Source organism: Vidua chalybeata, chromosome 5, assembly GCF_026979565.1.
Source record: "Vidua chalybeata isolate OUT-0048 chromosome 5, bVidCha1 merged haplotype, whole genome shotgun sequence".
In the NCBI taxonomy this organism is placed as follows: Eukaryota; Metazoa; Chordata; class Aves; order Passeriformes; family Viduidae; genus Vidua; species Vidua chalybeata.
Window position 1 is genome coordinate 59449463 of NC_071534.1, and position 15606 is coordinate 59465068.

Consider the following 15606-nt stretch of genomic DNA (forward strand, 5'->3'; position numbering starts at 1 on the left):
GAAGAAACGTATACATCAGAAATTTTTGGTGGTTTTTTTTTCTGCACCTGGTACAAAGAAATAGAACAGCCCTGGGAACAGGCAAGACAACCCAGTTCCTGCTGCTGTCAAAAGCAGCAAATCCATTCATTTGTGTACCTCCTATTGTAACCAAAGCAAAGAATTATTTGCTATGGGTTCTAAATCAGGAGTTGCTATTCTTTCTCTTGTTTGGTTTCTTTTGAAAGCCTTTACAATGGGGAGCATGCTTACAAAATTAGGGGAGGTAAATTTGGGGCCTGTGTGTCACACCACAGGTGACTGCATTCAGGAATAATGTCATTGTCACAGCTGTACACAGCTTTTGTTTCTAGAGGGTCAGATTCTCTGCCCTCATCTATGGGTGGGATATAAATGAGAAAGGCTGACTTAATGTGATGGCAGACTGTTGATAAGAGTACCACTACTCTTATTTGGAGACTGCGTAATCCTATTTAAGGTTGGGCTTTTTTTGGAAAGTCTGATTTATGGGTGTATTTTTTACTGGAGCCCATTTAAGAGCTGAGTCTGAATAAATCTGTAATTTGCTACGTCTCCATTGGTATTTTTGTAATATTTTAACTGTATGAGAGTTAAACAGGATTATTAAATAAAATTTTCTGAAGGTCAAGGAGATTAATTAATGTTTTTAATACCTGCAGGTTTTAGGAAAACATGCTCAATTATGAGGGGAAGTACCAACTTATTAAATAACTGTATTTTTCTAATAAATATAGATGATATAACTATAACTACAGGGAACCAAAAATGTCATGTCAATAACAGTAACAACTGCTTGTATTTAATTTAATTTGTATGTGGGATTGTTTATGTTGTAGGAAATGGCAGTTTATGAACAAGATTTTGAGGGGAATGATACGTTGCCAAGGCTGCAATATTTTGTATTACGCTGTACAGACTCTGTATCATAACTCAGAGTATTTGTGAACTTCCTTCCCTTTGCAGTCCACCTGTTTACCACTGCTGCCAGTAAGGTGAAGTTGCAGTGAGCTCAGTCAGCGGGAGAAACCTCACTTTCCTTGCAGTGTTTGATTGATGCCTGTGTAGCTCTGTGAATGTCTTGTTAAAGAGTCAGGTAGGTGCTTGTGCAAGGGAAGCAGGAGGGGCAATCTCCTGATTTGGCAGCAGTTGGCAATCAGATTGGCTTTACGGTTTCATCAAGTCCTATCTGTAAGTTATACCCACGTCTGTACCTATCTGGAAAGCCAAGGCTTTGCTTCCTTGCTGCCAAGTCAGCCCATCTCCTGAGCACTGCCACTGTTGGTCCGCTGCTTGACAAAAAGATAGGTAGGGGACACAGACTTGGCTGGCTTCTAGGATCTGGTTAGAGATTTCTAGGACTGATGGAGAGAGAACTGCTTAACACATCAGGTTCACATGGGCCTGTGTGTTCACATTACAAGATCAAATGATGTGACTCTAAAGAAGCATTAGCTCTGATCTGGGCAGCTGCAATTTTCTGGAAAATAAAGGAATCCATGGTAGTAGAAGGATACAGGAATGGCTTACCAAGACAGTTGGTAATGCACTAGTATAATTTGGGGTAAGGAAAAAAAATGGGGGGATTTAGAAATCTGGATTATTAGACTTGTGTCAAAATACTCTGAAATCTGTAGACTGGAGTAAGACAGTAGGTCACCATCACCTTGGAAGAAAAGGCCCCAAGCAGTGTCTCTCCAAGGACCTTTTTTTTACTATCTACTGTTACAAGTGACACTAGAGATTACTAAAACTGGAAGAAATAAGACGAACCAAACCCTTTTCTTGTTTTCTGGTTAGCGCCATTGTTAACATTCTTGGCAGAACTTCACAGGCACTTTCCGTGGTTTTTCTGCTTGGTTGCACTTCCTGTCTCGTTTATTGGCATAATGATGTCATTCTCACACACCACTGGGGAGGAGCACAGTGGTGTGCTCTGCCCCAACTTCTGCAAGAAAAGCTTTCTCGTGCCCCTGCCCTTACAAGAAGACCTTGCTCCTGCTCTGATGGCTAAAATCCAAATGGAAGATCCCTTTTTTGAGCCTCCCCTGGATGGAAGTGGGAGGCAGAACAGGAAGAAGAGGCAGCAGAAGTGCTATGTCATGTCATCTTTGGTAGGAAGCTACTTAGAGGAGCATCTGTGTTCACCCAATACGGGTGAGCACCTGGAGCCTGCGTAGCTCTGTGTGTGCTTCCAGAGCCTGTGTGGAGCTGTAGAAGAGAAGGCAGAGGTAGGGAATATGCTTTTCCTAAGCAAACAACCCAGTGAAAAGCAGGAACGAGAGCTTTAAACACATCCCTGCTTCTCTGGCCTGGCAACCCTGCTTGTGGGAGGAAAGCACGGAGAAAGTCCTATTTGCCCAGTGCTCTTTCATAGACCAGAAGAGCAGCAGGGTTTGTTCCTCTGGTTCTCCTGCCTGTCCCAAGAAGGCAGCATGGATCAGTTTGTCCTTTGGGATGTTGCTGCAGGAGAGGGAGGAATGTGGCTTCAAGAGGGAGGGAGCAGGTGGCCCTTCAACCCTGGGGAGCAGCCTAGGCCTGCTGCTTGGTGAAGTCTGTACCTGTGCACAGGCCAGCTTGTGCTGTGCCAGCTGCAATTTGCAGGGAGCTTTAAAGTGGTAGAAATTGATGTGTTAAAATGAACTTGGGAAAACTTAAATCAAAGGGGCTCTTCCAGCATGAGTCATCTGCAGCTGTGGAGAAGCCCTGGGCAGAACCTTCCTCCCCACTGCTGAATGGAGCTGTCAGAGTGCTTGGAGCCAGGGCAGGGAGAAAAAATACCCCAGTTCATTTCCTAACAAGGTATGCATGGGAGAATTCCCCACGGGGGCACCGGTGGGGGATTGTGGCTCTGCGTTTTTCAATCCCTCAGCTCCACATAAGAACATTGTGCAGTTTGAAACACCCTAAGCCCATCCCCAGGAAGCAGACAATGGTTTTGATATGGCTGTTGCTGCAGAGGAAGTGGCTTCTGTTATAAGCAACAAGCAATCTGCCAAAGTCTGCGTTTGGGTGGTTGCCAGAATAAATTTGACATGAAATTATTTTACCTCTTTGGCTTTTGTCTTGTTGTCTTGGAGATGTTCCTTTTGCTTCCTAACATTTAAATCTCACCTGTGGCAGGATTTCCACCCCCTCACACCCTCCCCCCACTCCCAAAAAAAAAAAAATACAGACTTTGGAATTGTTTAAATAGAGAATCTAGTCTTTATTTAATAGATGATTAAAATATTCTTAAATGCTTTCAGGAGGGTAGCAAAACTGAAGCTAAACCACATGTAGCTGTCGTGTTGCTCAGGGCTCTTGTCATGCCATTGGAAATATGACATTATTGCAGAAAAGACAGTCTGCGGAATTGGACTCGAGATGTTGGAGGCATTTGGCGCCCTCTTGTGCTGTTTCTCTGGGAGCAGTGTAAGTTGAGCAGCTTCCCGGAAGCAAAGGCTGAGCCAAGCTTTAGCTTTGGTTTTAGTTTAGTTTGGGAGGTAACTGGTGTGTGCTTTGGCACCTGATCATGATCCAGCATGGTTCTGATGTGTAGGAGTTACTTGTTGATGGTCTGCAAACTTCACTCTAGCTATACAGTGTGGCCGTTCAAAATGAAGCTTTCAACAGAAAAAAAGAGACTTAGATCTTCCAAAAGACAAAAATAAAATCTTTAGATTCACACCAAAGTAGCAATGTCTGCTAAGTACTAAATTGCTCTGATGGGACAGATTTTAATTTTAATTTCAAACTTCTCTGCCTGTTAATAACATGATGCCAGTTTGGATTGTTTATTTAGATGGTGCTGTATGTTTATAATCATTCACCTTTTTGGGCTGTAATAGTATCAGGAAAATGTGCTGCATCTCCTTGCAAGTCAGTTGTGGGTCTAGTCAAATACTTTTTCAGATTGCTCACTGCAATTGTCTGAAAATACCTAATTTCTCCAGATACCATACCATAAGCAGAAATGCAAACTCCAGAGTAAATGAGGTACATCAATTTGTAAAGTTAAGTAAAAAGCTATGTCAGATCTGAAAACATGGGTATTTGATTACTTAATGCCTGAAGAAATAAGTGTCACCATTTTTTGATATGTAGAGCTCAAAGTCATTCAAAGGACACATATCATCATTTTTCTGGCATGATGCAAAGTCTCAAACTTACTGGAACCTCCAGGATGCAAACACAATTAAGCATAACATGTGCCTTGCCAGCACTTTTCTGGCTCTTCAGAGATTAAAGATGTTTCTTATTTCAGGCTTATTGACCCAGAGCACTTTTAGAGTGGGGTACCTGTCCTTCTGTGACAACATTTATAGCAAAATAGTTGTTTCTATCAGGTTTCTCTCTGCATGAAAGCTCCTGAGGATTATGACCATTTCACAGAGCAGCAGCTAGAATATAAAAGGAGAATGATTGTGCTAGGCCTGGCTGAGGTCCACTATCTGATACTGATCCTGTCTGCAGCAAACACTGTAAGCAGGTGCCTTGATAAAAGCCTAAGAGAGCAGGTATAAATGCTTCTTCCTGGACTGCTGTCCCAGCTTCCAACAGTTTTCATGTCCTGAGCTGAATGTGAAGTTTGTGCATTTAGCAAATCTTGATAGATTTAATTCCCTAGATTTTTCCAGTCCTCCACTGAGCTAATACTAAACTTCTGCATTCACAGCAGCCTTGTTGCACTGATGAACTTGGTCCATTGTGAGCACTGACCATCTTGTCTCCTGTCTCCTATTTTTAACAATTATTTGCCTCAGAAGGATCATCTCATGACCATACCTGATGCTGGGTGAAAAATAATCAAGACTGACATTTCAGAATCCGTGGAGTACTGGGGGGGGGGAGAGGGGAAAGTACCCTTCCTTTGCTCACTGAAGTCTTTGTGCTTACATTTTGTCTCCATTAAGAGGATGGGGAAAGTCTTCAGACAGAGATTAAAAGAGAAAAAAAATTCTCTAAGCAATTTTTTGGGGTATTTTGTGAAATACTGTGTGAAGCTCTTCAAAAGGCACAGGACTTCACTTGTGTGGTTTGCATAGCAAAATAGCTCATGTAAATTAATTCAGAGACAAATCTCCCAAGCAAAATCAGCCATTCCTGAGAACAGAATGTTGTCATTAATAATTTGAGCAAAGTGTGTGGTCATGGTTGTCTTCCATTAATCCTAAATACCTTAAAATATCAACAAAAGGCTCCTTGTGGCTGCACAGATTTAGGTCAGTGTTTAAAAATTTTATAGTGCCAGGTCTGATGTAGCTGCTGGGGAAAGATCATTCACAGATTTAATCCTAAATTGCCCAATGAAATGAAGCAAAATGTGGAAAGAGGAAAAAAAAAATTCAAATCCAGCATCTTGGGAGTAAGTCATCTTCATAGTTTTTCTAAGCATCTGAATTACTGCTCAGTGAATAATGGAGTAACAATTTGCAGAAGACTGTCAGCTATACTGTAATATTAGTTTTGATAAAACAAAGAAATGCTCATATTAGCATAGGCCTGATGAGTCTGTGGATTCAAATGTGTGCACTGAGCATGTACAAGAACTGACATTGCTGAAGTACAAGAGCAACACTTTATAAAAGACTGAATCCAAATTGCTGCTTCACATCCCGTTCTTCTGCTGTTTCACGGGAGGTGTGTATATATGCTTTTCCCTAAAATATACTGTGATGTAGGAGACAAGATGGTCAGTGCTCACAATGGACCAAGTTCTTCAGTGCAACAAGGATGCTGTGAATGCAAAAGTCTAGTATTACACAATTTGTGACATAACTGAAAAGTAGCATCTTGCATTTACAGGAAGAAGGCAGGGGGCAGGCAAGAGTGTGTGTAGCTGAGCTGCTGTCTTGCAGCAATCCTTATTCAGTATTGCAGCAGTCAGCTCCTGCCTTTTTAAAAACGAATTGTTTAATTCCACTTTCCTTGATGTGTCCAGGAGCCAACTCTGAGCTCTGACTATTGCCGCATTCTGTCCTTGCGTGCGAGATTATATTTCCAGATAAGCATGAATAGAGTTCAAATGAATCTACCAATAATCCGTGGAAAGGATGTCATAATGCGAAGTCTGATACTGCACAAAAATATACAAGTCCTTGAAAACATGTATTTGGAAAGGAACTGCTTTATTCTTAACAGAGCTGCAGGTCTGGCAGCAACAGCTCATGAAGAGGTGTGGGAATTAGCTGAACAGACTCCCTGCTGGCAAGGAGAGCTAGGAGGCTGTATGCTGCTGATAGGAGACTCCTCATTTTTAAGTCCCTTTGGGTAAAGGAAGGTAAATGATTTTTCTTTGCTGATGAAACACATTGTGAGGCAAAGCCACAATCGAGAAGAAAAAAATGAGTGTTGAATGGAAATAAAATCTCAAAACTCAAGTGAAATAAGGTATGTAAGATTCCAATTTCTTTTAGGTTGTCATAATATCTTAGATTCATCACAAAGAATTCAGCTAAAAGAAGATGTGTGAGGAAGGTGGGGAAAGGAAGAGATGGCTGAAAATGAAACACCATTTTTAATTGCTCCACTGCTAATTCTCTGATTTGGATCTGCTTGTAATTAAGCTAAACTATTTTCAATGGAATTTTTCTTTGAAGTATTTGCAGCAATGCAGAGTATGTGTGGTACTGTGCTTAGCCTAAGGAAAGGGCAAACAGAAATAGTCCCTTGTCCTGTGAATGCCAGAGTCTCTCTAAGGACTCCCATGAGTATTAAGCAGGCACTTTTCCCAAAATCTACATTCTTACAGCATCAGTTATAGGGAACTTAAAAAGCACTCTGTAGTGATGCCCTCTGGTGACTCGAAGAATTTTTACACTATAATGAAATAAAAAACAAGATGGAATTTGGACTGTTAAGTACTCTGGCAAGTTGGATTATTCATTAAAGATTAATGAGCAAATCAGAGCTCCTAGGGCTCAATCAGGCAATATATATAAACCATACACATAGAGAAATCCAGGACTACCTCCAGGTGTTGTAGGAGCAGAGCTGTAATGTGTAAGACAGTCTCTCACCCAATCATGCAAGTAATCTCTTGCAAGTAATCTCTTTATTAGCGATAAAAAACCTGCCTTTTGGCACTGCAAATTGATAATTTCTAGTGCTTAGAGAAAAGATGAAATAAAAAAAACCTCTTGAGCTTTTCTTGAGGCAGAGAAGTGGAGGGTGTTAATTGATGGTGTGAAATCTTAAAAATTAACCAGCTGTGCAAAGGAATGTCTGTTGTTTATTCTACACTTACTGTGGCTGCCATGCAGTCTCTGGAAAATGGATTTCTTCCATGCACTGTTTCCTCTCCTGTATATTGCTTTTTATATGCATAATCTGCAGCATCTTGTGTCTCTACATTTACTGCCCATCGTTTCCCCACCATACAGGCACACATGACTAGTGTTGTACTGACTCTGGAGCTCGTGTGGTTCTTCCTCTGTTCTGGTTGAAAAGGACTCTCTTTATTTGCAGGGTTGTGTTATTTTACAGCTGGATCTGTGGTTGTATAGTGCCTGCAGACTAGTGCAGATGGAAGGAAACAAGTAATTGTGGCTAGGTTTGGATGGAGTAGGTGTGGGCATCCCCTTCAGTATTGCTTCTGTTTTAAATCTTCATGACTATGAAGTGATGTCCTGATCCATAGGGATGTAACACTGGCAAAGTCATGAGATTATTGAACGCTAGGGCAGGTAGCCCAAAAGAAAGCCATTCACAAGCAGATACAAGTAAGGTAATGAATAGGGGATAAACAAAAAAAACCTCAAACAAAATCAAACAGAAAACAAAACAAATACCTTCAAAACTGACTCCCCCCAAATAAAAACTCAAAACCAAAAAAACCTCAACACAAAAAAAAAAAAAAAACCAAACCAAAAAAAAAAAAAAAAAAAAAAAAAAAAAAAAAAAAAACAAAACAAAAAACAAACCCAAATCCCCCACCCAAAACTGTGTTAATAACTTTGTATGAGGTATGAAGTATTAATTAATTACTTAATATTTTTTAACTGAATTGTCAAATTAGGCTTATACTCCCAATAACTGTATCAGTAACTCCTCTGCTTTTGAGCCCTCTTCCCTCATGCCATGCTTGGGAGAGGATGCATCTCTTCCCATTCATGTCTTCTGCAAAACAGCCCCTTAGGCACAGTGTAGATCAACTGGGTTTATGCATATTTTCTCTAAGAAAAACTAAAGGAGTAAACAAAATATTTGTTCTGACAAGATGCCTACTTTGATCATAAATGATCAGGAGGTGCAAGTATGATTTTATTCTTATTTCCCAAACAGTATAATCTGTAGAATCTTCTTCACTAACTTCTTCATTAAGTTATTAATTTCCCTTTCAACTGCAGTTTGTATTTTAGGAAAATACCTTATCCTGATTTTACAGGCCATTTAGTACCTGTAGAGGAGTTTGTGATATCATTTTTAGGTCTGATAATACATCAGGGAAGGGCTGTTTTTCTGTACTAGCATTTGCAGTGTTTCTGAGTGTCTTGCTGTCACACAGTGCTTTCTCCTGGCCTGAACAGTTACCCAGGTTCTTCAAGGAGGAGAATATACCCTTTGATAAATTCATACATCTTTAGTGCAGTATCTATGAATGTAGCACACCAAATTTCGTACTTTTCTTAGTGGCCATGCCCAGCCTTTCATTTCTACCTAGACTGATGTTTCAAAGAGCCCCTGCTTCCTTCAAGATAAAAATTAGAGTTGCTTACTCTGTCTACTGGCCTGCTGATTCTTTCACACAAGCTCATGTAGCTCAACCAGTTGTTTTCAAGCTTCTCTTTCATAAATTGCAAATTTATGTTCCATGTGGTGTACTTGAGCAGTGATTTTTGCTGTGTCCAACCATCTTCCTCCATAAAGGAACTTCATTGCTCTTCAATTTAGCCTTAGTGAAGCTGTCAGGCTCACTGCCCTCTTTGATCAGCTGGGCACTGATCAAAGGTACGTGTGATGTCTTGTGTTTTCCATAGTCTGACAGCCTTTGAGATCATGAAAACAGCAGTAGAAGGAGACATGGGTTTTGGTATGGTTGTATGACTGACTGGTTGTAGAATATTGTCGATTTGTACATATCTTGTCAGCTGTACAGTAGGCCTGTTACACAGTCTGCTATCACAACACAAGGAATGTGTAGAACAGAGCTGATTTGAGTGCAATGCCCATTAAGTAGTCTGCTTTTATTTTTCCAGTCCTCTCCATCCATGAGTTATTCTGGTTTAGCAGCTAGAGTAAGACCAAGAAAGGAACTTGTATTCTACAAGGATTTGGGGGGACAGCTCTGAAACTCATAAGCTTTTGGATGTAAATGTGCTTGTATATTTTTTCTTATCCTATGCAGAGAGAACTCTAAGGCAGCATTTTCAAGATTAGGCCTCTGGGTAAACTGGTATAGGGATTGCTGGTATATAGATATACCAGCAATATAGATAGCCCCTTAGGGGAGGCTGCCAAAGGGAGATTTTTGCCTCAGTTGATTCAGATATTATGCCCTCTTACCTGTCAGTGTGTCAGTTCCCCCTCTCCGTTACTTGCTTGCTCTCCCTGTGGCTTGTATTTTTATACTTGCTTATAGCAGCGTTGGTTCATTTTCACACAGGCTTTCACTGCACTGGGATTGTTTCTTACACAGGTGAAAGAGCTGCTCCTGCAAATCATTGTCCTGGGCAGGAGCAGCAGCAACTGGACAGGACATGAAACTTGCCAGTTAGCTGAAGTTGCTGTGCAAATCAGGTTGCCATATTCCACTTCTCTCTGTGCTTTGTTATAGTAGGTTTAGGAGTTTCGAACAGAGAGGTATTGGCTACAAGAGAAGGGTTGTAGAAATATAGAGAATGATGCAGAGCTATAGAGAAGTTTCACACCTGAGGTATGTGGAGAATTATCCTCCGATGTCATCGATGAGAGGGAGTCTCCAGTCAGACAACTCCTCCACTGACGTGTTGAGGCAAGTGACTCAGCTCTGCAGTGGAGAAGAGTGTCCCTAGTGCAGCTTTCTCAGAAACACCTTCACCTGGAGGTTTCTTGCTCAGGAATTAATTTGCCTGTGAAAACTCATCAGTCCACAGAGCTTGGGGTGACAGAGTTGTGGGCAGATTGCTCTCATGGGGATGAGGATGCACAGCTGTAAGCAAGCCTAATTAAGGCCTCTTATGAACTTTCCAGCGTGACTGCACCAGTAATTGTCAGGATCTATGAAGTAAATAAAGGTTAGTTGTTCTCTCAGTTCAGAGAGTTGCAGAAGTTTATAATCATCTTATCAGGAATGAAATACATTGAGGCCTATTAAAGCAGGCAGTGGTTGCTATTCACTGGTGGTTTGTTAACAAATAAAAGCTTTCAGAAATAACACAGGATGAGTCTGGCAGCAGTCAACTGACCTGTAATTCTAAGACTGGGGAAATGATGAGAAAAAGGAAGCAGACCGTAGCAGAACTCACAGCCTGGTAATTCCCATGAGTTTATCTGGAGCTTGAGCTGCTATTACGAGTGAGACCCCGAGTATCTGAGTCTCCTGAACTATACAGGTTTGCACTGCAAGTCACCCTTCTGGGAAAATGAAAAGACATGAATGTTTCTGGACAGAATAGTTTTGTGAGCAGCTTTTTCCCTTCTAAGACATCAGCCTTATAAATGGCACTGATACCAAGGTCTACTTACTCTATAGACATTATATCGTAACCTTTTTTTTTTAATTAAAAGTAATTTGCTTGAAGATGATAATTGCAGGGAGTGGCCCAGTTATAAAGACACTTGGGCCAAATCTTCTGAAACTCCTGTAAACAAGTTTTGCTTGATTCAAACCAGTTTTAAACCTGGTTTGAAATGGCTAGCATTTGTGGAAGTTCACTGCTTATGGCAATGGACAGGAAAAATACAGTGCCATCCCAACAGGTACCTGCTATCAAGAAAGCCCAGTTGGCAAGCATTATGTAGGAGAAGCAGCCTGGAGTCAACACATGAAAGCTGACTTTCATGTGGGACAGGAAACTGTTGAATGTCTGGACTATCTGGTTTATTTGCTGTCAGTTTTTCAATCTCCTAAACAAGATAAATACAGTGACACATGGAGTTTGTGAGTCCCTGTTGCTGGCATTGTAACACTGCATAGGAGAGGGTGGTGAAGCAGAATAATTATAACATCCCGCTGTGCAGCCAGATGTGCAAGTTTATGTTGTCATTTGCTAGCCCCTCAGCAATGAAGGTGAAAGAGGTCTTTTGGGATGAGCTAAGTCCAAGGAAGCCAGGTGGTATATTAAGCTCTTTCCTCCAGGACAGGGTTAACTGCAGAAATGGAAGTGTCCAGTCCTTGTTCACTTGCTAGATTACTCCAATCTAGCAAACATTTGAACTTTTCAGCCTGGATTCATTCAAAGTCTTAAGCTGGTATAAAAAAATGCATCTATTACCATGTACCCTTAGGATGCTGCTTGACTTCCCAGGATCATCTATCTTACAGTAGTACTTTTCAATATGTGCTTCAGAGTGAGGCACAAACCCAAAGGGATTCACTGGCTGTGTGACTGCAAAGGCACATTCTTCTTCCTGGCTCTGACATATATACCTTGGGGAATATTTGATTGATGCATACAGTAAGATAGCAGCATGTATTGATTAAGTGTATTCAAAAAAAGAGTGTTCAATTGCTATTGCATAAGAAAAAAATCAGCTTGTCCTTTTGAAACACCCTGGCATGGTTGGATTAAAGAATTATTTATTAGGGAGACTTTAAAGTAGGATGAAAGTAAGAAACTCTGTGAGAAAAATTTCTGGTTGTTACATTTTCTCCACCCCTCCCTCACCCTGAACTCTCAATATGGTTAGAAGGAAAATACTTTTCAAACCCTTTCAATCTAAAATATCATCAGATGGAGCAAAAGGAAAGCTGAACTTGCCCCAGAAGCATTCCCACACTGAAATGTTAGATACTCCAGCACCAGAGTTCGGGATACAGGGAACTGCGAGTAGCAAGATAGATGTCCGTGCTGTTTGTGGAGGGGGGATCACAGAGTGTCTCATGCTTTGGATGCTTTAGGAGACAATTTGGCAGAGCAGAAGTTATCCTTCAGTTCGATGATGTGGTGACTCTGGTGGCAATACCAGCCTGCAGACCACTGTCTTGTTCTCTGTCCCTCCTTGCTGGTTTCCATGCCATAGGGCACAATACTTGCAGCTGGATTAAAGCAGGTCCCTACAAACAGCACTGAAGACCACAACACTCACAGGGCAGGGTGGTGATGTCCTTTAAAGCCCAGAACTGATCAGGTGATGTCCTCTGCCATCACTGGGGTGGTAAGGATGCACTGTGCTGAATAAGGTCCTTGCTTTAAGCCTGTAGGTATGTTCTAGAAGGCTCTGCTCCAGCTTCAACTCCATCAAATCATTATACTGGGAAATAAAACATCATAAAATATAGCATCCCTGTGCTTCAGAGCAGCTGAGGAGGCATAGGGAAGATTCAGATGTAGGTAATAATTTGCTGTCTAAGCTCCACCAAAACTGCTCAGTAGTGTCACCTCTTTTATTGAACAGCACAACACTGTATTTGGTAAGAGGATTTGAGGAAAGTTTAAATTCAAAAAAGATGGAAATATTAAATCTACTAAGCAACTATAACTTTTTCTTGTCATACTGGACAGGAGAGGAGATAGAAAACACTTCTTGTACTGCAAGATTATGTGAGATAGAACTACCTCAAGTTTTGTAACACAGGTCTGGATTTCTGTTTGCTAAAAAAAGAAAAGAGGTAGGCTCTTTCTCTTCTTATTCTAGTCAACTATGAGTACAAGCAATTATGTACAAACTTATTTTTCTATGACATTTATCATTACAAAGAAAATAAGAGAAAGTGCATGCCAACATTTATTATAATTTCATTAGTATCCAAGTAGATCTAATTTATGTGGAGGTTCTGTTTCCAAGATGAGGGTCAAATGAATCTCATCTGACAGACAATTGAGTTATAAAGGCTTCATATGAGAACTGTTTTCCAACAGAATGTAAACAAGACATACTGATTAATAAGGTCAGACATACAATAGGGAGCTAAATTATGACAGGACTCATCAACCAGCAACACATGCTAGACCTTCTCAAATGATGCAAGTTAGCATGCAGTAAAGCAAAAGTTTTAAATTAACCCTAGTATTTTACCCTCTGGGCAGTAGAACTAGAAGTTAGAGGAAGTAAGTTTATAAACCGTAGAAGCAATATTATTCCATGTGACAAGTTGTAAAGACTTTAATTTCTCCCAAAGACTCACAGATTTTTACAGTGTTAAATATCACTGTAATTATTAAATCTTGCATGAAAATCCCAAGGAAACAAACTGTAGCATAATTGTAACATCTGAGACTTAAGATTTATGTTCTGGGAACTGACTGAAACCGCACAAGCAGAAGATTCATGTAGCAAAATGTTGAAAGGGCATCCCTGCTAAATGCCTTGTGGAAAGTGCTAAGCAAACTGGAATAGTTCCAAAATATGTAGGTGGGATTGCTCTTCACAATGCTGGGATTTACTCCATTATTGTCCAAGTGACTCAGCTGAAATTACCCACGGTCTACTAGGCATACTTCATTTCAATACATTTTGCCTGGCCTTTCCTTTCTGTGGCTACATTCACTGTGGCTTAATTCACTTAAATTTCTAAAATGGTGGTGCCAAGTGGTCCTGATAAAACCACTGCACTTTCCATATCTAAATATTATGTAGACTCATCTGCATTTTCAGGACAGTGTGTCATTGCCTTCTATCAACATCTTTGTTAATCTACTGACAAGAGAAAGATACTGCCTTGCCTGCTTTTGGACTGAGCTCCTTTTCTTCTGTGACATTGCCAGTTGCTAAATGGCCTTGCAACTGATTCCCAAACACAGAAAAGTACTTATTTGAAGCAATGATGCTTAATTTAACAGTCAATCCATGAATCCTCTTTGCTCTTACTGTAGCAGAGCAAATAGGCCTTTTGTCATTCAAAGATGGATTGGGCTAGATTAGCTTTGTGCAGATAAAAACACAAGGTTTCCACTTCTGTATCTCACATCTGTATCTAACAGGATGATATCCCCTGATGCTGTAGTGCACCACTCTGACAGAAAACAGGCTGTTCTTCCTGCCTTTTTATCTAGAATACAGTTTAACTTAAATACTGGATCAGGATTTGGTCAGTCAATTCACAGCAGTTCATGTAATCTCAAACGGAGATTAAAAACTAACCCAATGCATGTAATTGCAGTATTTTGTTTTTAGGCTAGCCAGTAGGTTTAAGAAGCTTCTTAGAGAACAAGTATCAAATATTCTTGAGTTCTACCTCTGAGCATTTGAGGGACAGGGCTCTGAAGCATAGTGGTTTATACCTCTAGCAATTTTTCAGTCCTGTCAAAAAGATGTCAAACATCCTCATTACCCTCTTTACTGTCCAGTGATGCTATGGAACCTAACTCTCAACAATACCTATTGACAGGGATTTTGTAGCTTGGCTTAAGGTGTCATCTTCCTCTGCTCTTATAAATCTGCTATTTGTAATTGGCTTGCTTTCATTTACACTGTGTTGCTCTTATTCACCTGTCGTACCAAGATACATACTGGAGCTCCTAAGCACTTTTCATCTTCTTGTTCTAGTATTTCACTCAGTAAATTAGATGCCTATGCACTAAATGTTCCCCTCCATCTCTCCTGGCTCCCCAGGGAAGGAAACCTAGGCATGTTGGCCACCAAGAGATGCTTTAGCCAGGTACCATGCAGGTCAGAGCATCCAGTTCCCGTAAGTCTAGGTGCAACTCTGGTGCTTTTTCTCTATATTCTGTTTCGGTAAAGTTCTCTGTATAATATTTTACTTTAACATAAAATTTCCTATATTTATCTCTGTTTTAATCAATAATTAATTCTCATATAAATACCTTATTATGCTCTTTAAGATGAAGCAAAACATACCATTGCTCTTTATTAAGTCTTCTTAAGCACATTGTGTGTCCCAATGCCAAAACAGCTGCTCATTTATTTTGGACGAGGGCCACAGATCCTAAAAACTATGTAAGCACCCAATTCCTTAAAAAAAATTAGTCACAAAAATAAATCCTAAAAATTCTGTAAGCACCTAATTCCTTTAAAAAATTTAGTCACAAAAATAGATTCTATAGTACTTGACCACTTTTAGAAATGCAAGCCAAATAAAGTGTGCTGAAACTAGCTTCTTTGGTTGTGAATTTGCAAGATGAAACAAGATAATCTCTGTGTCTCACAATGGTTCCTGTTACCAGCCAGGAGAAGGAAGAGGCCCTTCCTAGAGCAAGCAGCCAGGAAGAAACAGGACCTAACAGCTAACAGGGAAACAAACCTATACACTGAACTCCACTAGTGCTAGTAAGCAAAATTGTAGAGACTGTGGAGATGATGGGGGACTGCAGGAAGAAAACAGGTGGCTGAATTTTTGAGGTATGTGAAGAAATTTTAAAAATAATATGTATTTTTTAGGATACTGAATGGCACAAAAGAACTATTGGATCTCAGGCTAACACTTCTCAAACCACTCTACTGACAACATGTCATAACCAGACCAGAACACAACTACAAATAACAGTAGGAAACCTACCTACATCA

General features: G+C 40.4%; 1 protein-coding gene across 1 annotated transcript in view; it reads right to left on the reverse strand.

The window, feature by feature from the left end:
• Window positions 1–3604: 3604 nt before the first annotated feature.
• LHFPL3 (LHFPL tetraspan subfamily member 3) overlaps window positions 3605–15606 on the reverse strand; it is a 258336-nt gene continuing 246334 nt past the window's right edge. Inside the window, exon 4 of the mRNA XM_053942419.1 lies at window positions 3605–3623. The gene's annotated coding sequence lies outside the window, so the exon portion shown is untranslated. The remainder of the gene's footprint in view (window positions 3624–15606) is intronic.